Source organism: Mustelus asterias, chromosome 24 (genome assembly GCF_964213995.1).
Source record: "Mustelus asterias chromosome 24, sMusAst1.hap1.1, whole genome shotgun sequence".
In the NCBI taxonomy this organism is placed as follows: Eukaryota; Metazoa; Chordata; class Chondrichthyes; order Carcharhiniformes; family Triakidae; genus Mustelus; species Mustelus asterias.
This window is the reverse complement of record NC_135824.1, coordinates 36261044-36287733: the sequence shown is the minus strand read 5'-3', so window position 1 is coordinate 36287733 and position 26690 is coordinate 36261044. Positions and strand designations below refer to the sequence as shown.

At 47.1% G+C, this 26690-nt stretch overlaps 1 protein-coding gene across 1 annotated transcript in view; it reads left to right on the top strand.

Annotated features, from left to right (window-relative positions):
• Window positions 1-20549: 20549 nt before the first annotated feature.
• The window catches only part of LOC144511312 (cell surface hyaluronidase CEMIP2-like), a 165913-nt gene continuing 159772 nt past the window's right edge, over window positions 20550-26690 (top strand). Inside the window, exon 1 of the mRNA XM_078241555.1 lies at window positions 20550-20675. The gene's annotated coding sequence lies outside the window, so the exon portion shown is untranslated. The remainder of the gene's footprint in view (window positions 20676-26690) is intronic.

Genomic DNA, 26690 nt, shown 5'->3' with positions numbered 1-26690 from the left:
ACTGTTGCTGGGTCAAAATCCTGGAACTCATTTACTAACTGCACTGTGGGTGTACCTACACCAAATGGACCGCAACGGTTCACGAAGGCAGTTCACCACCAACTTCCTGGCACTTGAATCCCAGGGGGACCGATATCCTGGCGGGAAGGTTGGCTAAGGCTACTGGGGAGAGTTTAAACTAGATAGGTTGGGGGGAGGGGATCGAGACGAGGTGACTGGGAGCGAGGAACTTAGCTCGCAAACAGAGAAGGGTTATAGACGGTGCAAGAGGGAGGATGGACGGAGGATAGAGAAGGGGAGAGCTCAGACCAAAGGATTGAGATGTGTTTACTTTAATGCCAGCAGTATAGTGAATAAAGAGGATGAGCTCAGAGCGTGGATCGATGCCTGGAAGTGTGATGTGGTGGCCATTACGGAGACTTGGATGTCTCAGGGACAGGACTGGATACTACAGGTGCCAGGATTCAGATGTTTCAGGAAGGACAGGGAGGGAGGCAAGAGAGGGGGTGGAGTGGCACTGCTGATCAGGGATAGTGTCACAGCTGTAGAGAAGGTGTATGCTGTGGAGGGATTGTCTACAGAGTCTCTGTGGATGGAAGTTCGGAGTGGGAAGGGGTCGATCACTTTGCTGGGAGTTTTCTATAGGCCTCCCAATAGTGACAGGGAGGTGGAGGAGCAGATAGGGAAACAGATCCTGGAGAGTTGCAATAATAGCAGAGTTGTTGTGATGGGAGACTTTAATTTCCCAAACATAGATTGGAATATCCCAAGGGTAAGGGGATTGGATGGGGAGGAGTTCGTTAGGTGTGTTCAGGAGGGTTTCCTGACACAGCATGTGGACAAGCCTACAAGCGGAGAGGCTGTACTTGATCTGATACTGACCAATGAGCCTGGACAGGTGTCAGATCTCTCAGTGGGAGAGCATCTTGGGGATAGCGATCATAACTCTATCTCCTTTATGCTTGCATTGGAAAAAGAGAGGATCAGGCAAGCTCGGAAAGCGTTTATATGGAGTGAGGGAAAATATGAAGACATAAGGCAGAAAATTAGAGGAGTAATTTGGAAGGAGGTATTCTCGGGGAAATCTGCTGAAGCGAGGTGGCAGTTTTTCGAGGAATGTCTGTCTAGGGTTCTACAGGACAATGTTCCGAGCAGACAGGGAGGAGTTGGTAGGTTAAAGGAACCGTGGTGCACGAAAGCTGTGCGGGACCTAGTTGAGAAGAAAAGGAAAGCATACAAAAGGTTCAGAGAGCTTGGCGAAGATAGGGATCTAGATGAGTATACGGCTTGTAGGAAGGGACTAAAGAAGGAAATTAAGAGAGCCAGAAGGGGTCACGAGAAGGCCTTGGCAAGTAGCATTAAGGAAAACCCTAAGGCGTTCTATAAATATGTGAAGAGTAAAAGGATGAGACGTGAAGGAATAGGGCCTATAAAAGGTGAAGGCGGGAAAATCAGTATGGAACCAGTAGAAATGGCAGAGGTGCTTAATGAGTATTTTGCCTCGGTTTTCACAGAGGAGAAGGACATGGGTGGATGTACTGTGGGCTTGCGGTAGACTGAAAAGATTGAGTATGTGGACTTTAACAAAGAGGTTGTGGTGGAATCTTTGAATGGCATCAAGATAGATAAGTCGCTGGGTCTGGATGGGATGTACCCCAGGTTACTGTGGGAGGCGAGGGAAGAGATTGCAGAGCCTCTGGCGATGATCTTTGCGTCGTCGATGGAGACGGGAGAGGTGCTGGAGGATTGCGGATGTGGTTCCTATGTTCAAGAAGGGGAATAGGGATAGCCCAGGAAATTACCGACCGGTGAGTCTAACCTCAGTGGTTGGAAAGCTGATGGAGAAGATCCTGAGGGACAAGATTTATGAGCATTTGGAGAGGTTTAGTATGCTCAAGAATACTCAGCATAGCTTTGTCAAAGGCAGATCGTGCCTTACGAGTCTAGTGGAGATCTTCGAAAATGTGACTAAACACATTGACGAAGGGAAAGCGGTAGATGTGGTTTATATGGATTTTAGCAAGGCGTTCGATAAGGTCCCCCATGCAAGGCTTCTAGAAAAAATGAGAGGGCATGGTTTCCAAGGGGCTGCTGCCCTGTGGATCCAGAACTGGCTTGCCCAAAGGAGGCAGAGTGTGTGTATAGATGGGTCTTTTTCTAATTGGAGGTTGGTCACCAGTGGTGTGCCCCAAGGATCTGTTCTGGGACCCTTGCTGTTTGTCATTTTCATAAATGACCTGGATGAGTTTTTCGAGGAATGTCTGTCTAGGGTTCTACAGGACAATGTTCCGAGCAGACAGGGAGGAGTTGGTAGGTTAAAGGAACCGTGGTGCACGAAAGCTGTGCGGGACCTAGTTGAGAAGAAAAGGAAAGCATACAAAAGGTTCAGAGAGCTTGGCGAAGATAGGGATCTAGATGAGTATACGGCTTGTAGGAAGGGACTAAAGAAGGAAATTAAGAGAGCCAGAAGGGGTCACGAGAAGGCCACTGAGGTTAGACTCACCGGTCGGTAATTTCCTGGGCTATCCCTATTCCCCTTCTTGAAAATAGGAGGAATGGGTTGGTAAGTTTGCCGACGACACGAAGGTTGGTGGGGTTGTGGATAGTCTGGAGGGATGTCAGAAGTTACAGAGGGACATAGATAGGATGCAAGACTGGGCGGAGAAGTGGCAGATGGACTTCAACCCAGATAAATGCGTAGTGGTCCATTTTGGCAGGTCAAATGGGATGAAGGAGTACAATATAAAGGGAAAGACTCTTAGTACGGTAGAGGATCAGAAGGACCTTGGGGTCCGGGTCCACAGGACTCTAAAATCGGCCCCGCAGGTGGAGGAGGTGGTTAAGAAGGCGTATGGTGTGCTGGCCTTTATCAATCGAGGGATTGAGTTTAGGAGTCCGGGGATAATGATGCAGCTATATAAGACCCTCGTCAGACCTCACTTGGAGTACTGTGCTCAGTTCTGGTCGCCTCATTACAGGAAGGATGTGGAAATGATTGAAAGGGTGCAGAGGAGATTTACAAGGATGTTGCCTGGATTGAGTGGCATGCCTTATGAGGATAGGCTGAGGGAGCTCGGTCTTTTCTCCTTGGAGAGAGGTAGGATGAGAGGAGTCCTAATAGAGGTATATAAGATCTTGAGAGGCATAGATTGGGTGGACTCTCAGAGGCTTTTTCCCAGGGCGGAAATGGCTGCTACGAGAGGACACAGGTTTAAGGTGCTGGGGGGTAGGTACAGGGGAAATGTTAGGGGGAAGTTTTTCACAGAGGGTGGTGGGTGAGTGGAATCGGCTGCCGTCAGTGGTGGTGGAGGCAAACTCAATGGGGTCTTTTAAGAGACTCCTGGATGAGTACATGGGACTTAATAGGATGGAGGGTTATAGGTAGGCCTAAAAGGTAGGGATATGTTCGGCGCAACTTGTGGGGCCGAAGGGCCTGTTTTGTGCTGTAGTTTTCTATGTTTCTATGTTTCTCAAGGGCAATTAGGGATGGGCAATAAATGCTGGCCTTGCCATCTCGTGAACAAGTAACAAAAAAATAAATTGCAGGATTGTGGAAAAGAGCAGAGATTGGAGTTAGCACATGCATAATGGGCTGAATGATCTTCTGTCCTGTAAGATTCTTCTTGAGTTTTGTGCCCAAAGGTAGGTCCTTGGTGATTATTAGCCAGGTTCCGCACACACAAGGACGGCCTCAACCGGGATATTGGGTTTATGTCACACTATTTCACATAAATATTTCTGCTTTTTTCCTCCTGAGTCTTTATCATGCGATCCTAGAATCAGAATTTATGTCACACTATTTGTAACTCCCACAGTTGCGTGGACCTGCAGAGTTTCACTGGCTGTCTTGTCTGGAGACAATACACATCTTTTTAGCCTGTCTTGATGCTCTCTCCACTCCCATTGTTTTGTTTCTTAAAGACTGGATTAGTTGTAAGTATTCGCATTCCAACCATTATTCATGTAAATTGAGTCTGTGTCTTATAAGTTCTGTTTGTGAACAGAATTCCCACTCACCTGAAGAAGGGGCTCAGAGCCTCGAAAGCTTGTGTGGCTTTTGCTACCAAATAAACCTGTTGGACTTTAACCTGGTGTTGTTAAACTTCTTACATTATTTACAAAACCAGGGCAAAGTGCCTTGAATTTTTTAATAGAACAGAACTGGGATCAAACCCCGTGCTGTTGATGTAATTCTGATCATCTGATCCACATTTTAACTATTTGAGGTAATTGGGCCCCCCAGCTAATCCTGTAACTATTTAAATCTCTTGCGTTAATTCAGGAGATATTTTCAAATGCCCAGGGAATTGAATAGTTCTCTACTTGTGGCTGCGAAGTGAAAGGTGTTGGGGCACCATTGGTTCTTATAGTACATTCACGAAAAGGACAGGTTTGGCAGTTATTAAAGATGGGGTAATAACTAATGTTTCATCTTCACTCCTATTCCCCACACCCCCAAATATTGGAAGAGCATTCATTTCAAGATCACCCCAAATGCACTCTCCAATAGGAGGATTCAAGGGGGCAGTCCGCATAGACCAGAGCAGTTTCTTTTCCTTTCAGGGATAGGAACTTTGGAGGCTTTTACACTCCTATTTTTGCTGAAGGTTTCTTCAACTTACAGCTGTGGCTGTAATCCTACACTCACTTCTGGCGCAAGACCTTGTGAAAGGAGGAGTCTGCATTAGCAGTGCATATTTGTCTAGATTTAAAACCTGGATCCAGAAGCTAGATGGAAAATTAGCCCCAGTTTGAGGTTTCAATTGCTGCAAGTACGGAAAACTTGGTCTTTGGTGTGTCTCACTCACAGTTTCACAAGGTTACAACTTCCTCTAAACCGCAGAATGGGTTATTCAGTATTAAACTACATCTGCAATGACTCAGGGTAACCGTGAGACAGCTTCTTATTGATAGCTGTGTTCTTTGTCAGTGAAACAGGAAGAGTTCAGAGATTGAGCTTGAATCTGATACCTTGCGCATTGAATAGGACAAATCCAAGTTAGATTATGGTTCATCGAGACAGTTGCGATGCCCGATGCTGATTTGATTCAACAGTTTTACAATTGCATTGGAACTACTTTAGCGGTTTAGTGCATTGATAGAATATTGTGACAAATATGAAGCAGCTCTCTCTCTTGTTTTGGTTCTGACCCTTCAAATCAGATAAAAGATGAGAGTTTAAAAAGACACTTCTGTGACCTCAGCCAAATCATGAGATATTTTGCAAAGTTAGCTTATGTTGTCTCCTCGTGACCTGCTAGAGGGGGAATCTACTTTCAAGTATATACAGATGTGGTGACTGCTTCAGACATCGATGTGAGGGACTATTTAAGTGAAGTTGGCAGCCGTGACAACAGGTCAAAATGATGAAGGTTAAATTTGGATGTATTTTGTTAAACTGTTATAAATAATGTATTACTGCCTGGTCATTAAAAAGAAAACAAATCCAGTGCAATATTGTATCGCTTGATTATGACTGATGGATGATCTAGTGGATTCACAAGAATTATATCAGCTGCTTAATAATAAATAACTCACCTTGGTTACACAGCGCCAGGGTTGCAGGTTCAATTCTGGCCTCGGGTGACTGTGTGGAGTTTGCACATCCTCCCCGTGTCTGCATGGGTTTCCTCTGGGTGCTCCGGTTTCCTCCCACAGTTCAAGGATGTGCGGATTAGGTGGATTGGCCATGTTAAATAGACTTTAGTGTTGGGGGATTAGCAGGGTAAATGTGTGGGGTTACAGGAATAGGGCCTGGTTGGGATTATGGTTGGTGCAGACTTGATGGGCTGAATGGCCTCCTTCTGCACTGTAGGGATTCTATGGTTAGTTATCCCAGGCATATTCTTGAACGTTTTGATAGTAGATTTATTTAAAGCTTTAGAGAATTGAAATTTAAAATATGGAAGCTGAAAATGTTTGAGAAAAAACAGGTCGAAATGACCCAAAAATATAACAGACTCTTTGAACTATTTTCTATTAAAGAGCAACTCAGATGCTGTTTAGGAGACACTCATAGATATTAGACATTAATAGATTTTAGACAGACTTTAATAGTCATCGGTAGACATTAATAGATATTTCTCGGAGACATCAGTATCATCAATAGGCACACAAGGTTGTCCTCCCATAGCCTGCAGAAAGATGTCAATGGATTGGTCAGCTGGGTGGAGTAGTGCCAAATGGAGTCCAATCCAGAGAAATGTGAGGTAATGCACTGAGTGAATTGAGGATATATACAGACCAGGGAACAGCTGTGGTCTGTTTTATGTGAACTCAACTTTTAAAAAATCATTTTAATTTTAAGATTTTGATGTGTTTGAAAGGTTCTGCAATTTAAAAAAATATTCTTGAGATAAGCCTACCTTGAGGGTATAGCGTTCAGCCACGTGGGACTGGGATATTGATGTGCCAAACAGGTTTCAATGACAAAATATCAGCTCTCATGATCATTTTTGAATGGTGCTCGCCCACAAATAGCCAGATCTTTAAAATTCAATTTCACAACTTGTTGTGGTGGACTTTAAGCTGACAGTGTCTGGTTTGTTAGTCCAGTACTTTGGCCATTTGGTTACTATAGTAAAGAGGTGTTCAAATCAAGCGCATAGCACCAAATGAAATCTCGTGTTCTGACTGTCGTGTTTCACGCAGGAACAACTAGCTGGAGTCCAGCGACATTAGGAAGCAAATCAGCTGTTGATGAGCTGGGAGTTCAGCCAGAAGCTGTGGACCATTGAGAACATCAGCCAGAAAATGGTGAGGATCTGAGGGTAAGATACTTGACAACTGTTGGAGAGAAATAAAGTAGGAACAAAAATATCTCCTATTCTTCCCGCTGGCAAAATCTGGAGGTAAGTCAATGGAGATAAAAATGTATATTTGCTTATTGAGTTTGTACCATTGCAAACATGGGGTAATGAGTAATACATATAAGTTTTAACACTCAGCCAACAGTGCTGATGTTTATTAGTGGGTAAATGGTAATAATTCAACAATTTAACAAGATACTTAAATAAATATGGCAGGATATCAGAGTTCAAGGTGATGGGTGTCAATTTTATGGACTCCTGTCGGAGTATTTGAAGGTGGGCAGGGGGGGCTTGTAAAATAAAATGTGTGACCTGCCCACCTCACCCCCCCCCTCCCCCCCCCCCCCCCCCCAAACTCCTGACTTGTCTCTCATTTACGGTGGGTGGGCAACAGGTCAGGCAGCTCATCCACCCTTGGCTCGTTTAGGCCATTGTGGATAATCAATGGCCACCCAATGTCCTCATTCTGCTATAATACGTGCAGTAAGGAGAGACAGAAGCAAGGTGAACAGCCCAACAGCTTTGACCATGTGGGCTGCTGTTGGGCAGTGAGGGCTGGTACCTCCTTTGGGGTGTTCCTATGCCCATCTTCAAGTCCCACAAGATCATAGCCCTCTTTATCCCTCACTCATGGCTGCTAGAACCCTAGACTGCACCGACCATGCTGCTCAACTGAACTAAAGCCCCTTACCCTTCTGGGGATCATATCCCTCTATTCCTGTCCTATTCATGTATTTGTTAAGACGCCCCTTAAAAGTCACTATCGTATTTGCTTCCATTACCTCCCCTGGCAGTGAGTTCCAGGCACCCACTACCTTTTGTGTGAAAAAACTTGCCTCATACATCTTCTTTAAACCTTGCCCCTCGCACCTTAAATCTCTGCCCCCTAGTAATTGACTCTTCCACCCTGGGAAAAAGCTTCATCAAGTCACTGCCATGATGAATGCACCAGGAAGATATTTTTCCCCTGTTGCTTTTGTTTATCCTGGACATATTCCTTTTGCTTGCAGAGGACAGGTCCCTCCATGTGAATATGTGTAGCTCTAGCAAACATGAGGAAGCCACATTGCGAGTCCAGCTGATAACCTTACATTAGCTGTTAGTGTAATTCTTAATAACACTTGGGATTGCTCAGCAGGTGCTGTCCAATCACAGAATCACACCTAATGTTGATATATTTATGTTCTTTGTGAGTTTTGCAAGCACAAATCAGTCGAGTATAGTCAGTATCCTGCCTATTGCGAACAGCCAAAAGGATGTGCTGTTTGATACAATCCGGCAGCCATTGGGATGTATGCCTGTGTACCTGGCATCACAATGGCACTGAAATTCATATACTACATTGCTCATTAATGTGGCAGGCAGAATACATTTGGGCTTGACGACAGCATCCTGTTAGCGGAGGATACCACTCATGTTGCCAGTAATAGTGTGAAACAGCTAGCTTCATCTGTTGCTCAAATTCTGAGATATTTTATCTTTTCAGAGTAATTTTGATTGATTTGTCATGTATTGGGATACAGTGAAAAGTATTGTTTCTTGCACGCTATACAGACAAAACATGCCGCTCATAGAGTACATAGGGGAGAAGGAAAGGTGCAGAATGTAATGCTGCAGTTACAGATAGGGTGTAGAGAAAGATCGACTTAATATGTGCATTCTGATGGCAAGAGTTTTAACATCACCAGGTTAAAGTCCAACAGGTTTATTTGGTGGCAAATGCCATTAGCTTTCGGAGCGCTGCTCCTTCATCAGATGGAGTGGAAATCTGCTCACAAACAAGGCACACACAGACACAAACTCAAGTTACAGAATACTGATTAGAATGCGAATCTTTACAGCTAATCAAGTCTTAAAGATACAGACAATGTGAGTGGAGGGAGCATTAGGCACAGGTTAAAGAAATGTGTATTGTCTCCAGACAGGACAGCCAGTGAGATTCTGCAAGTCCAGGAGGCAAGCTGTGGTGGTTACCGATAGTGTGACATGAACCCAAGATCCGGGTTTAGGCCGTCCTCATGTGTGCGGAACTTGGCTATCAGTTTCTGCTCAGCGACTCTGCGCTGTCGTGTGTCGTGAAGGCCGCCTTGGAGAACGCTTACCCGAAGATCAGAGGCCAAATGCCCGTGACCACTGAAGTGCTCCCCCACAGGAAGAGAATAGTCTTGTCTGGTGATTGTCGAGCGGTCTTCATTCATCCGTTGTCGTAGCGTCTGCATGGTTTCCCCAATGTACCATGCCTCGGGACATCCTTTCCTGCAGCGTATCAGGTAGACAACGTTGGCTGAGTTGCAAGAGTAGGTACCGTGTACCTGGTAGATGGTGTTCTCACGTGAGATGATGGCATTCTGATGGCAGCAGGGAAGAAGCTGTTTTTGAGTCGGTTGGTACATGACATCAGATTTTTGTATCTTTTTCCCAGCGGAAGGCTGTATGTCCAGGGGTGTGTGGGGTCCTTGGGGTAGACTGGACATTGTGCCTACCACATCAATGGGTAATATGATCCACACCCTTGATGGGAAGGGGTCCAGAATACTGGTTGAATGGGTTCATCCAGTTTCCATTCTCTCTCGTACTCTCCCTCTCTCCCTCTCTAACTGTAGGTTGGCCACCCTCTAGAATGTATCTTCTGGAAATGTTTCCTCCCCATGTACGTTACAGAGTGTAAGAAGCTGGTCCTTATGCTCAGTAATCTACTGCTTGAACAGCAACCCCCGCCATCACTGCATGCACATATACCCCTCATTGAATCCAATTAGGACGGCACGGTAGCACAGTGGTTAGCACTGCTGCTTCACAGCTCCAGGGACCTGGGTTCGATTCCCGGCTTGGGTCACTGTTTGAGTGGAGTTTGCACATTCTCCTCGTGTCTGTGTGGGTTTCCTCCGGGTGCTCTGGTTTCCTCCCACAGTCCAAAGATGTGCGGGTTAGGTTGATTGGCCATGCTAAAAATTGCCCCTTAGTGTCCTAAGATGCGTAGGTTAGAGGGATTAGTGGGTAAATATGTAGGGATATGGGGGTAGGGCCTGGGTGGGATTGTGGTCGGTGCAGACTCGATGGGCCAAATGGCATTGTTAGGGTTTCTATGATTCTATGATTCAATTCAGATCCAGGATATCCCGCATCTCACAATAGTTGACCAATAACTAATCTGTGGATTACATTTTGCATTCAGCCTCTTATGTGTACCTTATCAGCTGTTTTTAAAAATATACATAAAGCATTTTGTCCCCATGAAGATGGCTTGATGGCCATTTCAATAGCAAAAATTAAACCTTAGAGCAGTGTTTGGAATAAAATAGCCGAAGAATAGATAAAATATTGAGCAACTCAATGCAAAAAAATAGTTTTTTCCAAGTGTGCCACTTTAGTCTTTTACAAGTTATAAATTCTTTTAGACAAATCCATTATTCCCTGTCTTTCTACATAATTCACCATTTTCCAGAATGATAATGTTGCATGCAGAACACACGAGTCAAAAATCGATCCACACAGCCTGTTTGTCTGACAGAATTGAAGTTTAGTAACTGGGGCTTTTCTTGTTATCCTCATGGACCCTCCTGGACGGGAAACAATTGTTCTGAAAATTAACAAGTGAATGAAATGGCGATGCCTACCTGCCGCCGATGTGGAACATGAATAATGAGCTGCACCATTCTAATTTCCTTCTCATATTTTACCACACTGCCCAATGCAGCCAGAAATTACACATTCACCCTCCAACACACATCGTCCAATCATTAACTGCTCCCAACTCGGATTTCTCACAGGACAGTTCTGCCTTCCTTTATGTACAGTAAGAAGTTTAACAACACCAGGTTAAAGTCCAACAGGTTTATTTGGTAGCAAAAGCCACACAAGCTTTCGGAGCCTTAAGCCCCTAAGGGGCTTGTGTGGCTTTTGCTACCAAATAAACCTGTTGGACTTTAACCTGGTGTTGTTACACTTCTTACTCTGTTTACCCCAGTCCAACGCCGGCATCTCCACATCATTCCTTTATGTATCCAGCTCATAAACTAGCCTCAATTTAGTTCCTAACTACTGGAAGCAAAGTTACCAACAGTTGGAAATGAGAAAAGTGGAGTCTTCTGACACTGGGCCTTGAAATTACTCTGCGGGATACCAGTGTACAAATGTTTCAATATATTCACTTGAAATTCCTAACTCGCTATTTTCTCAAGGGTCTCATCTCATTTATTTTAAAAAGCTATTGAAAGTGGTAGGTAGAGGAATGTTCAGATGTCAGTAACTCTTGGTGTATTTTCAAGGCCGGGTCTTTTGTTTCAAATGTTTGGTGAGGATCACCAATTATCACACTCTTTGATACATGAATTATAAAGCAACTAATGCCTTTACTGATAAGAATTAACTGAGGCCAAGGTGTTAAAGGTCCCACCAGCCTCCGCATTCAAAGGATCATCCTTTGCAATTTCTGTCAACTCCAGCATGATGTGATCACCAAACACTCTCCCTCTCACTGCACCACCCTCCCCCCTCTCCATCAGCATTCCACAGGGACTGCTCCCTCCGTGACACCCTGGTCTACTGTTCCATCGCCCTCAACCTTTCATCCCCTTCCCATGCAATCACAGAAGGTGCAAAACCTTCCCCGTTACCTCTTCCCTGCTCACTGTTCAAGGACCCAAACTCTCCTTTCAGTTGAAGCAACATTTCACTTGTGTCTCCTTCACACTGTGGCAGCACGGTGACACAGTGGTCAGCACTGCTGCCTCACAGCGCCAGGAACCCGGGTTCGATTCCCGGCTTGGGTCACTGTGCAGAGTCTGCACGTTCTCCCTGTGTCTACGTGAGTTTCCTCCAGGTGCTCCGGTTTCCTCCCACAGTCTGAAAGATGTGCTGATTAGGTGCATTGACCGTGCTAAATTCTCCCTGGATGTACCCGAACAGGAGCTGGAGTGTGGCGACTAGGGGATTTTCACACTAACTTCATTGCAGTGTTAATGTAAGCCTACTTGTGGCACTAATAAATAAACTTTAATTTGGTCTATTGTATTTGCGGCTCCCAATGTGGTCTCCTCTACATGTGGGAGATAAACCTATATCCAGACATACATGGACTGGGTGGGTGATTGCTTTGCGAACACCTTCACTCAGTTCGCAAGCATGACCCAAATCTTTCTGTTGCTTGCCATTTTAACTCAGCATCTTACTCTCGTGCCTGTCTTTGGCCTGTTGCAATGTTCCAGTGAAGCCCAATGCAAGCTGGAGGAACAAAACCTCATCTTCTGATTAGACTCATTACCTCAGGACTCAACATTGAGCTCAACAACTTTTTCCTCCTTTACCTTTTACCTTTTTTTATCTCTGATGCAAAAAACCCTCCCTCCCCCTTCCCCTCCACACCATCCATTACTTGTTCCTAAGTTTTCCTACATCTTTGTTGCAATCTCTTCCGGCTCTCACTAATCACGGTTCCTGCTGTTCCAACCCCCTCTTACACCTAATCACATTTTTCCCTCCCTTTAGTTCTGAAGAAGAGTCATTGGACTTGAAATGTTAACTCTGTTTCTCTCCCCTCCGGATGCTGCAAGATCTGCTGAGGTTTTCCAGATTTTTCTGTTGTTGCTCTTAAACATTACGCTAACTTCCCAATTATCAAAATATTGGCACAGTTTCCTGCCTGGTGCTGTAATCCATAAAACATCTGTCTGGGTAATGGGTGGGCAAATTGGAAAACAAAGTGAGATGGAATCAATTAAGTACCATATGGTTCAAAAATTTTGATTTACTATTACTCCAAAGTATTTCCTGCAATTATTAGTGTTGGATTTTCCAGCTACGTCATCATACGGTAGAAGGAAAGAGGCTTAGAAACAAGTGTTGTGGATCGGGATTGGAACCCTGGTCACTTCAGGAAGCTGTTCCATCAACAGGTGTAAGTCTTGCATTGTTTGGCTATTTGTGAATGGCTGCCTTTCTCACACAGTTAGATCAGGGGCAGCCTCAGATATACCTCACAGCATACTGCATGGCATTCATCAGCCTCCTTTCATCCATGCACTATTATTGTTGCATTTATAAGTCACCTTTCGTGACCCCAAGAGCATTTGAGCTATAACGACCAGACTAGATCAGCTTGGATTATTTTCTTTAGAGCAGAGAAAGCTGAGGGGGGACATGATTGAGGTTTATAGGATTATGAGGGGTATGGATGGGGTGAGTAGGGAGCAGCTGTTCCCTTGGTTGAGGGGTGAATCACAAAGGGGCATAGTTTTAGGGTGAGGGACAGGAGATTCCGAGGGGGGTTCGAGAAAAAAACCTTTTCACTCAGAGGGTGGTGGGAATCTGGAATGCACTGCCTGGGAAGGCAGTGGAGACCGGAAACCTTACAACCTTTAAATAATATTTGGACGAGCACTTGAAACATCATAACGTTCAAGTGTTGGAAAATGGGATCAGCACTCCTTTAGTGGTAGATATTGTTGGTGCAGACTTGATGGGCTGAAGGGCCTTTTCTGTACTATATGACTATGACTCTATCCCAAACTTCACAGCCACTGAAGTACTTTTCAGATGCAACTGCTGAAGGTCCTACAACATCTGTAAGATAATGGCCAAACAGAGAGTCTCAAACTCTGGCCCATAGTCTCAGGATAGGAGTGAAATGAGGTGAAATTTATTTGCTCAGATGGTCGTGAATTTTTGGAATTCTCTATCCCAGAAGGCTTGTTGAGAATTGAGGGCTGGCTGAGATTGATAGATTTTTGGTGTATGGGGTAGGGTAGGAAAATTAGGCTGTTGTAGAAGTTATAATGATCTTGGGCCAGGTCCCAGGCTTTTGGTAGGATCCGGTTAGGGACCAATGACATTTTGTTTGAAGTAGACAAAATTTAAGATTTAAGGCAACTGCTCAGTGAAGAAAGCCAAGAGATTCCCCAGGTTTTGAACAAACAAAAATAAACTTTCCAAACAAGGTTAGAAAGATACATATACATCTTATACTCTAACATTCAGGATAAGATTGAGGTGCATGTGAAGTAACAGGCAATCATACATACCATTCTATTTAATAAATGGCAGATGTGACCAAGATTGAGTCCGTGGATTTCTCAACAACCCACCTAGGCATCAATAACACAGAGTCAACCAATCTCACTGAAATTCTGTCTCCCTCAAAAGGGATTCCAGTTTTCACCTTTGAAGATCTTGCCTTGGAATTCTCTCCAAAGGTTGCTTCAACTCAGATGACCCACGCTGTTCTTTACTCATACAAGTGGCTTCACCACTTCATCATCCAACTCTGTCCATTATTTTGAGATGGTTGTACCTTACATTAGTTAATATTTTTCAGATTGAATACATTCAATCTTTATTTGTCTTTCAGTGAATTGGTTGAATTCCCATAATGCTTCCATATGCATTGATGGGACAGAAACCACAAACTGAACTTCACACTTTCCCCGAAGCTAAAAACAATTCCAAGAAGCCCCATTTCCCCTTGCATTCAAACACTGCTTTCCTCCTCAACATCTGTGTAAAGCTTAGACTCTCTGAAGATTTGAATACCACCCCATACATAGGAAGGTACTTCTCACACATATTAAACTCCCTTAGGGTGGCACGGTGGCGCAATGATTAGCACTGCTGCCTCACAGCGCAAGGGACCCAGTTCAATTCCTGGCTTGGGTCACTGCCTGTGCAGAGTCTGCACGTTCTCCCAGTGTCTGCGTGGGTTTCCTCCGGGTGCTCTGGTTTCCTCCTGCAGTCTGAAAGATGTGCTGGTTAGGTGCATTGACCATGCTAAATTCTCCCTCAGTGTATTTGAACAGGTGCCAGAATGTGGCAACTAGGGGATTTTCACAGTAACTTCATTGCAGTGTTAACATAAGTCTACTTGTAACTAATAAATAAACTTTGACTGGTTATAGAAATTAAACCGATTGTTCACTAGATAGCTTGTCTTACCACTAACTTCTAACTTCACTTTTCAGTTCAGTAGTATTATTTATTAGTTTATGAACAGTGTGTTCCACTCAGTATTCTTTTTCTTTCCAAGCTGTAATTACTTTAACAAACCCACTTTCTTCCTCAATATGTTGAAATTGAGACTCATTACTTGGATTGCAAAACCAAAACTCCTTATTGCTCAGCGTCTTTCCTCTATATCTTCAAACATTTCAATCTCAGAATTGGTGTCAACTATACATCATTTCCTCATTTACCTTGTCTTTTTTACTCTAACTTAATTTCCTGGGATACACTTGGTCCTACACCTTTATTCCTTAATGAAAATATCTTCATTTTCATTGAAATATAGAATCCCGACAGTGCAGAAGGAGGCCTTTCGGCCCATCGAGCCTGCACCCAACCCCACCCAGGCCCTACCCCCATAACCCCATGTATTTAACCTGCTAGTCTCCCTGACACTAAGGATCAACCTAACCTGCGCATCTTTGGGCCGTGGGAAGAAACTGGAGCACCTGGAGGAAACTCACGCAGACACGGGGAGAAAGTCACCTGAGGCTGGAATTGAACCCGGGTCCACTGACACTGTGAGGCAGCAGTGCTAACTACTGTGCCACCCCTGTTTGATTTTCAAAAAACTCTTCAGGAAACCTCATCTGCTGAATTTTCCAGGTCCCGAGTTGTAAAGCTGGGGGGAGAATGGTAGGCTGGGGTTGGGGGGAGGGCGGGGGGGGGGGGGGTGAATCATGCCCATTGTGTTTAACAGCATAGTTACAAGTGACCGTGTTTCTTGTTGGGATCTTGAAACTGGCACAACAATATTGAATCACAAGGGGAGATGATAGCGCAGTGGTATTGACACTGGACTAGTAATCCAGAGATCGAGGGTGATGCTCTGGGGGGGTCTGGGTTCAAATCCCACCGTGGCAGATGGTGAAGTTTGAATTCAATAAAAACTTGGAATTAAAAGTCTAATGATGACCATTCTCCTAAAACCCCAACTGGTTCACTAATGCCCTTTAGCCACTCAGTTCAAGGGCAATGCATGCTGGCCCACCCAGTGATGCCCCCATGAATCATAGAATCTACAGTGCAGAAGGAGGCCATTTGGCCATCGGACCTGCACCGACAACAATCCCACCCAGGTCCTATAACCATAATCCCACATGTCTACCCTGCTAGTCCCCCTGACACTAAGGGGCAATTTATCATGGCCAATCAACCTAACCCGCGCATCTTTGGACTGTGGGAGGAAACCGGAGCACCCGGAGGAAACCCACGCAGACACGGGGAGAATGTGCAAACTCCACACAGTGACCCGAGGCCAGAATCGAACCCGGATCCCTGGTGCTGCGAGGCAGTAGTGCTAACCACTGTGCCATCGTGCCACCAATGAATGAATGTGTAAAAAAAATTAACACAATTTTAATCACAGTTTGTAAGCCTGGTCAAATAAATAAATATCTCCCTCCGAAAGGAGAGGGGTAATTGGACCGTTTCAGCCAGACCGCAATATCAAATGGATTGAAATGAAGTCTACCTTGAAAGTGGGATAATAGTCTGCACTTCAATGCCTGTAGAAATGTCATTTGAAACAAAGCCAGTATTGCAATACCACATGTTCTGGCCAGAGCAGAGGTGATTAGATAATTTCTTCAGCAACCACGCCTTCACAGCTGTGAATGACTGATTAATTTTCTGCATATAACTCTCCTCCACTGACTGCATTTAGCTGTAGAAATAATCCTGTTTTCATTGGGGACGGTTGTAGTTTTGCTCATGAATTCTGTCTGCTGTGGTTGGTGGAACCTCGGTTTAAATTGAGGGTTTGCTGTATAAATAATTTCCATTTAAATTTAAGGTTTGCTTAGTAAATAGACTCTGTTGAAATGCTACAAGCCCCACCCTGTTTCCAACTCATTGGCTGAATAAATATCAATACTCCTAAAATTTATCTTCCAAATGTTGACTTATGTTAAAGTGAATGCAAGTTTTCAAGAGGTCAAGCATGGCATGACTTGAATGTGCAACTGCCATGCTTTCTAATATTTAAATGATATAAAAGAATGGGGGAGGTCTTGTAGAACAGTGGGCAGCATCTCTCCCTCTGGATTCAAGTCCACTTCAGGACCTGATGGTCATGGAAGGAGTGCACATAATGTGGCCAAACAAGTTGATTATCAACCTCTAAATTCTTCCAAGAGCGGGAGAGTTTCATGTTTAGCTATACCAAAGCATTTTGCCAAGCAATAGACCAATCCAATGCACGTTCATGATCACCGATGCCCCCTTTAAGGCAAAATACCTGAAGGCGGAGTGAAAAGGAGCGGAGTTGGCACAGAGTGACCACATTGTCAGGTATAATCCAGGTTAGCACTGCTGCCTCGCAGCGCCAGGGTCCCGGGTTCAATTCTCGGCTTGGGTCACTGTCTGTGTGGAGTCTGCATGTTCTCCCCATGTCTGTGTGGGTTTCCTCCGGGTGCTCCAGTATCCTCCCGCAGACCGAAAAACATGCTGGTTAGGTGCATTGGCCATGCTAAACTCTCCCTCAGTGTACCTGAACAGGAGCCAGAATGTGGCAACTAGGGGATTTTCACAGTAACTCCATTGCAGTGTTAATGTAAGCCTACTTGTGACACTAATAAAAAATAAAATAATCCATTATAGTACAAACTTGGAAAATAAGACAACAACATGTTTTCTGAATGGAGCTAGATTTGGTCACAAATCATGAACAAAATGAAGGAAGGGATTAACAGGTACCCAGTTTATTCCCAGCACCAGTGTTAATTCATTCTGAAGTGTTATTTAATACTACATTTATTTACAGAATATAACATTACTCATGTCTGCCCCATGTCTAACCATCACCCAGATGTCTCTATTTCTATATTATATTTTGTGTATCCTCACACTCTTCTTTCTTTGAGAATTGTAGGGGGTGGGGAGTGCCATGGTAGCACAGTGGTTAGCACTTCTGCCTCACAGCGCCAGGGACCTGTGGTCAATTCCAGCCTTGACTGCCTGTGTGGAGTTTGCCCCCCCGTGTCTGTGTGTGTTTCCTCTGGATGCTCCAGTTTCCTCCCACATCCAAAGATGTGTGGGTTAGGTTGATTAGTCATGCTAAATTGACCCTTAGTGTCAGGGAGATTAGCAGGATAAATATGTGGGGTTACGGGGATAGGGACAGGGTGGGATTGTTGTCGGTGCAGGCTCGATGGGCTGAAAGGCCTCTTTTTGCACTGTAGGGATTCTATGTTGGAAGGATTTTACAGATTGATTAACAACCTGCTTTGAGTCACATGAACACATCTTCTGTGACCAGCAGGTCCTGGAGTGGGGCTTGAATCCCAGGCCTTACAGGCTTAGAGATGAATGCCAATGAGCCTCTCAGGTTCAAATCTCTCTTCATACAAATAAAATTAACTGATGATCAACTTTGAAGGGGGAAGTCTCTCTTTATATGTGGTCAAGGCACTTAATCAATGCCCTTCCATGTCTGTTCCAATAAGAGGTCATTCAGGGAAACATAAGTGATGGCATGGGAAGAGGGAGAACTTGTGGGCGTGGTATCATGGGAGGAGAAGGAATGCATCCCTAATTGCCCTTAAGAAGGTGGTGTTGAGCTACCACCTTGTCCATATGACGTAGATACACCCACAGTGCTGTTAGGGAGGGAGTTCCGGGATTATGGCCCAGGCTCAGTGAAGGAACAGGTGATATATTTCCAAGTCAGGATGGTGTGTGGCTTGGACGGGAACCTCCTGTCTTTGTGTTCCCAGGTATCCTCTGCTTTTGTCCTGCTAGGTGGTAGCAGTTGTGGATTTGGAAGGTGCTATTGAAGGAGTCTTTGTGAACTGTTCATAGAATCCTTAGTGCAAAAGGAGGCCATTCTTACCCAGGCCCACTTCTCCACCCTATCCCATGGCTAATCCATCTAACTGACACATCTTGGGAAACTAAGGGACAATTTAGCATTGGCAAAACCCACTTAATCCGCACATCTTTGGGCTGTGGGAGGAAACTGGAGCATCCGGAGGAAACCCACGCAGGCACGGGGAGAATGTGCAAACTCCACACAGACAGTTATCCAAGGCTGGAATTGATCCCGAATTGCTGCAGTGCATCTTGTAGATGGTACACGTGGCTGCTACTGTCAGTGTTGGAAAAAGTGAGTGTTTAAGGTGGTTGATGTGGTGCCAATCAAGCGGGGCTGCTTTGTCCTGGATGATGTCGAGCTTCTTGAGTGTTGTTGGAGCTGCACCCATCCAGGCAAGTGGAGAGTATTCCATCACACTCCTGACTTGTACCTTGTAGATGGTGGACAGGCTTTAGGAGAGTCAGGAATTGAATTACTCTACAGAATTCCCAACCTGCTCTTGCAGCCGCAGTATTTACATGGCTGCCCCATTCTAGCCAATGGTAATCCCCAGGATGTTGATTCAGTGATGGTAACACCTTTGAATGTCAAGGGGCAGTGGTTAGATTGTCTCTTATTGGTGATGGTCATTGCCTGGTACCCGTGTGGCATGAATGACACTTGCCAATTATCAGCCCAAGTCTGGATATTGTCCAGAACTTGTTACTTCAGACCATGTCCATATGCTCACCTGATGAAGGAGCAGTGCTCCGAAAGCTCGTGATTCCAAATTAAACTGTTGGACTTTAACCTGGTGTTGTGAGACTTCTTACCAAAAATAATAGTGAAATAACGGAACCGCCTCCTGGGTGTGACTGATCTACAGCATCCAACGGTTATAGACTATTTCCAGTCACAATTGTGTGTCGCTTTTGAATGAGTGAATTGGGATAACTGACTCTGAGCCTCTTCCAGCAGCCTGCTGTCTGACCTTCAACTCATGCAAAGATAGGCAGTATGTACCTGCCCCCTCCCCCTGGCACACACACACCCGGCTCCCCCTCACCCTCCTCCCGCCACACAGCACAGTGCAGCCCCGGGGGGGGGGGGGGGGCGGTCTGCAGCATGAGTTGAGTGAGTTCCAAGCTGCTGAGGGGGGGGGGGGATGTGCCGGCAGCAGCAGCAGCCCATTCTGCTACCAGGTGAGTGCTCCGGGGCTCTGCCACGTGGATTGAGGGACAGGGGAAAGTGAGCAAATGGAGAGAGAGAGAGAGATGTCCCCCCCACCCCCCAGAGACCCAGTAACACTGACACTTCACCCTGACTGCTGCTTCCAGCAGCCAGACTCAGTGATGAGGCTGCACTGTAAACTCTCCCAGCACTTTGCAAATCCTTCTCAATCTGTTACCAGACAAAATAGCATCGAATCCACTTGGCAAGGATTCCCCTCACTTCATGAATCCGATTCAGGCTTTTCAGTATTCCCATTCAATGGAAAATATAGAGGAAATAAACCAGCTTTCAGCCTCGTTGCACTTTTATGAGTGTTTGACAGTAATTCAGGGCTCTGGGGGTTTACACTTGGCCTGTTTATTGTGGGAAGAATCTGGACCGGTCCCCTGTTTGTGTACGAAGCCGGTCAGTGACTTCAACGGAGTGAAACGCTCCCAGCTTTGAATCGGGATAACCTCATCTCACCAAGTGACGGCCCACACCCTTTGAGCAAAACTTGAGAGAGTATAATCTTCCAGAGAAATCCCAAAGCGCAGGCTTCCTTGTGAAGCGGGGGGGAGGGGGGGGGGGAGAGAGAAAAACCCCATCAAAACAAATAAAAAACATTGCCAAAAGGGAACAAATACAGCTTCATTTCCGCTGATGACTTAGACTAGTTTGATCAGATCATTTGCAGGGCTGGCTGGGTTTGGAGATGGTTCTTTGGGATGTTACAGAGTGATTTTCTGCAGCTTGTGGTGGTGTGTGTGTGCAGCTGGCTGGAGAACTTCCATCCTTTTCCCCCCCTCAGTCTGGATATTTAAAAAATCTCACACACCAAATACTCGACAGTGACTTCTGACAGCAAGGTAAGTGACAGCTGGAAGTGTTTGTGACCCAGGGATTGTCTCTTTTTTAACTTTTCATCCTGAAATACTGGGTAAATTAAAGTCCTTCTTAATCAGAAGTGATACACTCACAACCCGGCCAAGGGGAGACGTTGAGGGAAAGTCAGCATGCGTGTGTGTGTGTTTATATATATAAAATAATTTGGTTGGCCCGTATCTTCCCCCCGGAAAACCAGATTAAATTGGTGAGTTTCATACACGGCAGCAATTTAATGTTTTTTTTTAAAAATTGGCCATGGTGTTTATTTGGGCTGTTGTATTTAATTTGCGATGCAATGTAATTCCTTCTCAGAGTCACCGTATTAACTGGTCTGACTTTTTTTGTTTAAAATTTGGAGGAGAGCTGATGTAATCGCCTTTGTGGTTTCCTGAGCTAGTTTATTGAATGAAAGAGTGCGGAAATCTCCAGTCCAGTAATGATTAATGGCCGCCTGTGTGTTCGAATGGGCAGCAAAAAGATTGCAGTTATAGCAAGGGACTGGGCATGACAGGGAGACATTAGGAAACAGCCTGTAGCGGCATCACGCAGCCTGTAGCAGCATCACACAGCCTGTAGCAGCAGCATCACAGCCTGTAGCAGTATCACACAGCCTGTAGCGGTACCACACAGCCTGTAGCAGCATCACACAGCCTGTAGCGGTACCACACAGCCTGTAGCAGCATCACACAGCCTGTAGCAGCATCACACAGCCTGTAGCAGCATCACACAGCCTGTAGCAGCATCACACAGCCTGTAGCAGCATCACACAGCCTGTAGCGTCATCACACAGCGTGTAGCAGTACCACACAGCCTGTAGCAGTATCACACAGCCTGTAGCGGCATCACACAGCCTGTAGCAGTATCACACAGCCTGTAGCGGTACCACACAGCCTGTAGCAGCATCACACAGCCTGTAGCAGCATCACACAGCCTGTAGCAGCATCACACAGCTGGTAGCAGTATCACACAGCCTGTAGCAGCATCACACAGCCTGTAGCAGCATCACACAGCCTGCAGCAGCATCTCACAGCCTGCAGCAGTATCACACAGCCTGTAGCGGTATCACACAGCCTGTAGCAGTATCACACAGCCTGTAGCGGTACCACACAGCCTGTAGCAGCATCACACAGCCTGTAGCAGCATCACACAGCCTGTAGCAGCATCACACAGCCGGTAGCAGTATCACACAGCCTGTAGCAGCATCACACAGCCTGTAGCAGCATCACACAGCCTGCAGCAGCATCTCACAGCCTGTAGCAGTATCACACAGCCTGTAGCGGCATCACACAGCCTGTAGCGGCATCACACAGCCTGTAGCGGTATCACACAGCCTGTAGCGGTATCACACAGCCTGTAGCGGTACCACACAGCCTGTAGCAGCATCACACAGCCTGTAGCAGCATCACACAGCCTGTAGCAGCATCACACAGCCTGTAGCAGTATCACACAGCCTGTAGCGGTACCACACAGCCTGTAACAGCATCACACAGCCTGTAGCAGTATCACACAGCCTGTAGCGGTACCACACAGCCTGTGGCAGCATCACACAGCCTGTAGCAGTATCACACAGCCTGTAGCAGCATCACACAGCCTGTAGCGGCATCACACAGCCTGTAGCAGTACCACACAGCCTGTAGCGGTATCACACAGCCTGTAGCGGTATCACACAGCCTGTAGTGGCATCACACAGCCTGTAGCGGCATCACACAGCCTGTAGCGGTATCACACAGCCTGTAGCGGTATCACACAGCCTGTAGCGGTACCACACAGCCTGTAGCAGCATCACACAGCCTGTAGCGGCATCACACAGCCTGTAGCAGTATCACACAGCCTGTAGCAGCATCACACAGCCTGTAGCAGCATCACACAGCCTGTAGCGGCATCACACAGCCTGTAGCAGTATCACACAGCCTGTAGCGGTACCACACAGCCTGTAGCAGCATCACACAGCCTGTATCACACAGCCTGTAGCAGCATCACACAGCCTGTAGCAGCATCACACAGCCTGTAGCAGCATATCACAGCCTGTAGCAGCATCACACAGCCTGTAGCGGCATCACACAGCCTGTAGCGGTATCACACAGCCTGTAGCGGTACCACACAGCCTGTAGCAGCATCACACAGCCTGTAGCAGCATCACACAGCCTGTAGCAGCATCACACAGCCTGTAGCAGTACCACACAGCCTGTAGCAGCATCACACAGCCTGTAGCAGCATCACACAGCCTGTAGCAGCATCACACAGCCTGTAGCAGTATCACACAGCCTGTAGCGGTACCACACAGCCTGTAGCAGCATCACACAGCCTGTAGCAGTATCACACAGCCTGTAGCAGCATCACACAGCCTGTAGCAGTATCACACAGCCTGTAGCAGTATCACACAGCCTGTAGCGGCATCACACAGTCTGTAGCGGCATCACACAGCCTGTAGCGGCATCACACAGCCTGTAGCGGCATCACACAGCCTGTAGCAGCATCACACAGCCTGTAGCAGTATCACACAGCCTGTAGCAGCATCACACAGCCTGTAGCAGTATCACACAGCCTGTAGCAGTATCACACAGCCTGTAGCAGTATCACACAGCCTGTAGCGGCATCACACAGTCTGTAGCGGCATCACACAGCCTGTAGCGGCATCACACAGCCTGTAGCGGCATCACACAGCCTGTAGTGGTATCACACAGCCTGTAGCGGTACCACACAGCCTGTAGCAGTATCACACAGCCTGTAGCAGCATCACACAGCCTGTAGCAGCATCACACAGCCTGTAGCAGTATCACACAGCCTGTAGCGGCATCACACAGCCTGTAGCGGCATCACACAGCCTGTAGCGGCATCACACAGCCTGTAGCGGCATCACACAGCCTGTAGCAGCATCACACAGCCTGTAGCGGCATCACACAGCCTGTAGCGGTATCACACAGCCTGTAGCGGTATCACACAGCCTGTAGCGGTATCACACAGCCTGTAGCGGCATCACACAGCCTGTAGCAGTATCACACAGCCTGTAGCAGCATCACACAGCCGGTAGCAGTATCACACAGCCTGTAGCAGCATCACACAGCCTGTAGCAGCATCACACAGCCTGCAGCAGCATCTCACAGCCTGTAGCAGTATCACACAGCCTGTAGCGGTATCACACAGCCTGTAGCGGTACCACACAGCCTGCAGCGGCATCACACAGCCTGCAGCGGCATCACACAGCCTGTAGCGGCATCACACAGCCTGTAGCGGCATCACACAGCCTGTAGCGGCATCACACAGCCTGTAGCAGTATCACACAGCCTGTAGCAGCATCACACAGCCTGTAGCAGTATCACACAGCCTGTAGCGGTACCACACAGCCTGTAACAGCATCACACAGCCTGTAGCAGTATCACACAGCCTGTAGCAGTATCACACAGCCTGTAGCGGTACCACACAGCCTGTGGCAGCATCACACAGCCTGTAGCAGTATCACACAGCCTGTAGCAGCATCACACAGCCTGCAGCAGCATCTCACAGCCTGTAGCAGTATCACACAGCCTGTAGCGGCATCACACAGCCTGTAGCGGCATCACACAGCCTGTAGCGGCATCACACAGCCTGTAGCGGTATCACACAGCCTGTAGCGGTATCACACAGCCTGTAGCGGTACCACACAGCCTGCAGCGGCATCACACAGCCTGTAGCGGCATCACACAGCCTGTAGCGGCATCACACAGCCTGTAGCGGCATCACACAGCCTGTAGCGGCATCACACAGCCTGTAGCAGTATCACACAGCCTGTAGCAGCATCACACAGCCTGTAGCAGTATCACACAGCCTGTAGCGGTACCACACAGCCTGTAACAGCATCACACAGCCTGTAGCAGTATCACACAGCCTGTGGCAGCATCACACAGCCTGTAGCAGTATCACACAGCCTGTAGCAGCATCACACAGCCTGTAGCGGCATCACACAGCCTGTAGCAGTACCACACAGCCTGTAGCGGTATCACACAGCCTGTAGCGGTATCACACAGCCTGTAGTGGCATCACACAGCCTGTAGCGGCATCACACAGCCTGTAGCGGTATCACACAGCCTGTAGCGGTATCACACAGCCTGTAGCGGTACCACACAGCCTGTAGCGGCATCACACAGCCTGTAGCGGCATCACACAGCCTGTAGCAGCATCACACAGCCTGTAGCAGCATCACACAGCCTGTAGCGGCATCACACAGCCTGTAGCAGTATCACACAGCCTGTAGCGGTACCACACAGCCTGTAGCAGCATCACACAGCCTGTATCACACAGCCTGTAGCAGCATCACACAGCCTGTAGCAGCATCACACAGCCTGTAGCAGCATATCACAGCCTGTAGCGGCATCACACAGCCTGTAGCGGCATCACACAGCCTGTAGCGGTATCACACAGCCTGTAGCGGTACCACACAGCCTGTAGCGGTACCACACAGCCTGTAGCAGCATCACACAGCCTGTAGCAGCATCACACAGCCTGTAGCAGTACCACACAGCCTGTAGCAGCATCACACAGCCTGTAGCAGCATCACACAGCCTGTAGCAGCATCACACAGCCTGTAGCAGCATCACACAGCCTGTAGCAGTATCACACAGCCTGTAGCAGCATCACACAGCCTGTAGCAGCATCACACAGCCTGTAGCAGCATCACACAGCCTGTAGCGGCATCACACAGCCTGTAGCAGTATCACACAGCCTGTAGCGGCATCACACAGTCTGTAGCGGCATCACACAGCCTGTAGCGGCATCACACAGCCTGTAGCGGTATCACACAGCCTGTAGCGGCATCACACAGCCTGTAGCGGCATCACACAGCCTGTAGCGGCATCACACAGCCTGTAGCGGCATCACACAGCCTGTAGCGGCATCACACAGCCTGTAGCGGTATCACACAGCCTGTAGCGGTATCACACAGCCTGTAGCGGTATCACACAGCCTGTAGCGGCATCACACAGCCTGTAGCAGTATCACACAGCCTGTAGCAGCATCACACAGCCTGTAGCAGCAGCATCACACAGCCTGTAGTGGCATCACACAGCCTGTAGCGGCATCACACAGCCTGTAGCGGTACCACACAGCCTGTAGAAGCATCACACTGCCTGTAGCAGCATCACACAGCCTGTAGCAGCATCACACAGCCTGTAGCGGTACCACACAGCCTGTAGCAGCATCACACAGCCTGTAGCAGCATCACACAGCCTGTAGCAGCATCACACAGCCTGTAGCGGTACCACACAGCCTGTAGCAGGATCACACAGCCTGTAGCAGCATCACACAGCCTGTAGCGGTACCACACAGCCTGTAGCGGTATCACACAGCCTGTAGCAGCATCACACAGCCTGTAGCAGCATCACACAGCCTGTAGCAGTATCACACAGCCTGTAGCGGTATCACACAGCCTGTAGCAGCATCACACAGCCTGTAGCAGCATCACACAGCCTGTAGCAGCACCACACAGCCTGTAGCGGTACCACACAGCCTGTAGCAGTATCACACAGCCTGTAGCAGCATCACACAGCCTGTAGCGGTACCACACAGCCTGTAGCAGGATCACACAGCCTGTAGCAGCATCACACAGCCTGTAGCGGTACCACACAGCCTGTAGCGGTATCACACAGCCTGTAGCAGCATCACACAGCCTGTAGCAGCATCACACAGCCTGTAGCAGTATCACACAGCCTGTAGCGGTATCACACAGCCTGTAGCAGCATCACACAGCCTGTAGCAGCATCACACAGCCTGTAGCAGCACCACACAGCCTGTAGCGGTACCACACAGCCTGTAGCAGTATCACACAGCCTGTAGCAGCATCACACAGCCTGTAACAGCGAACATCTATTTAAGGTGCACTCCATCATCCCCTTCACCAGTGACTAAAGGATTCCAGAGAGTATAAACATTGCACTCAGTATTTACCTCACAAAATCTGTCATGTTTATTTGTATGAAGAAATTACAAATATTTCAACCTCCACTATTTGTCTTTGCTGAATT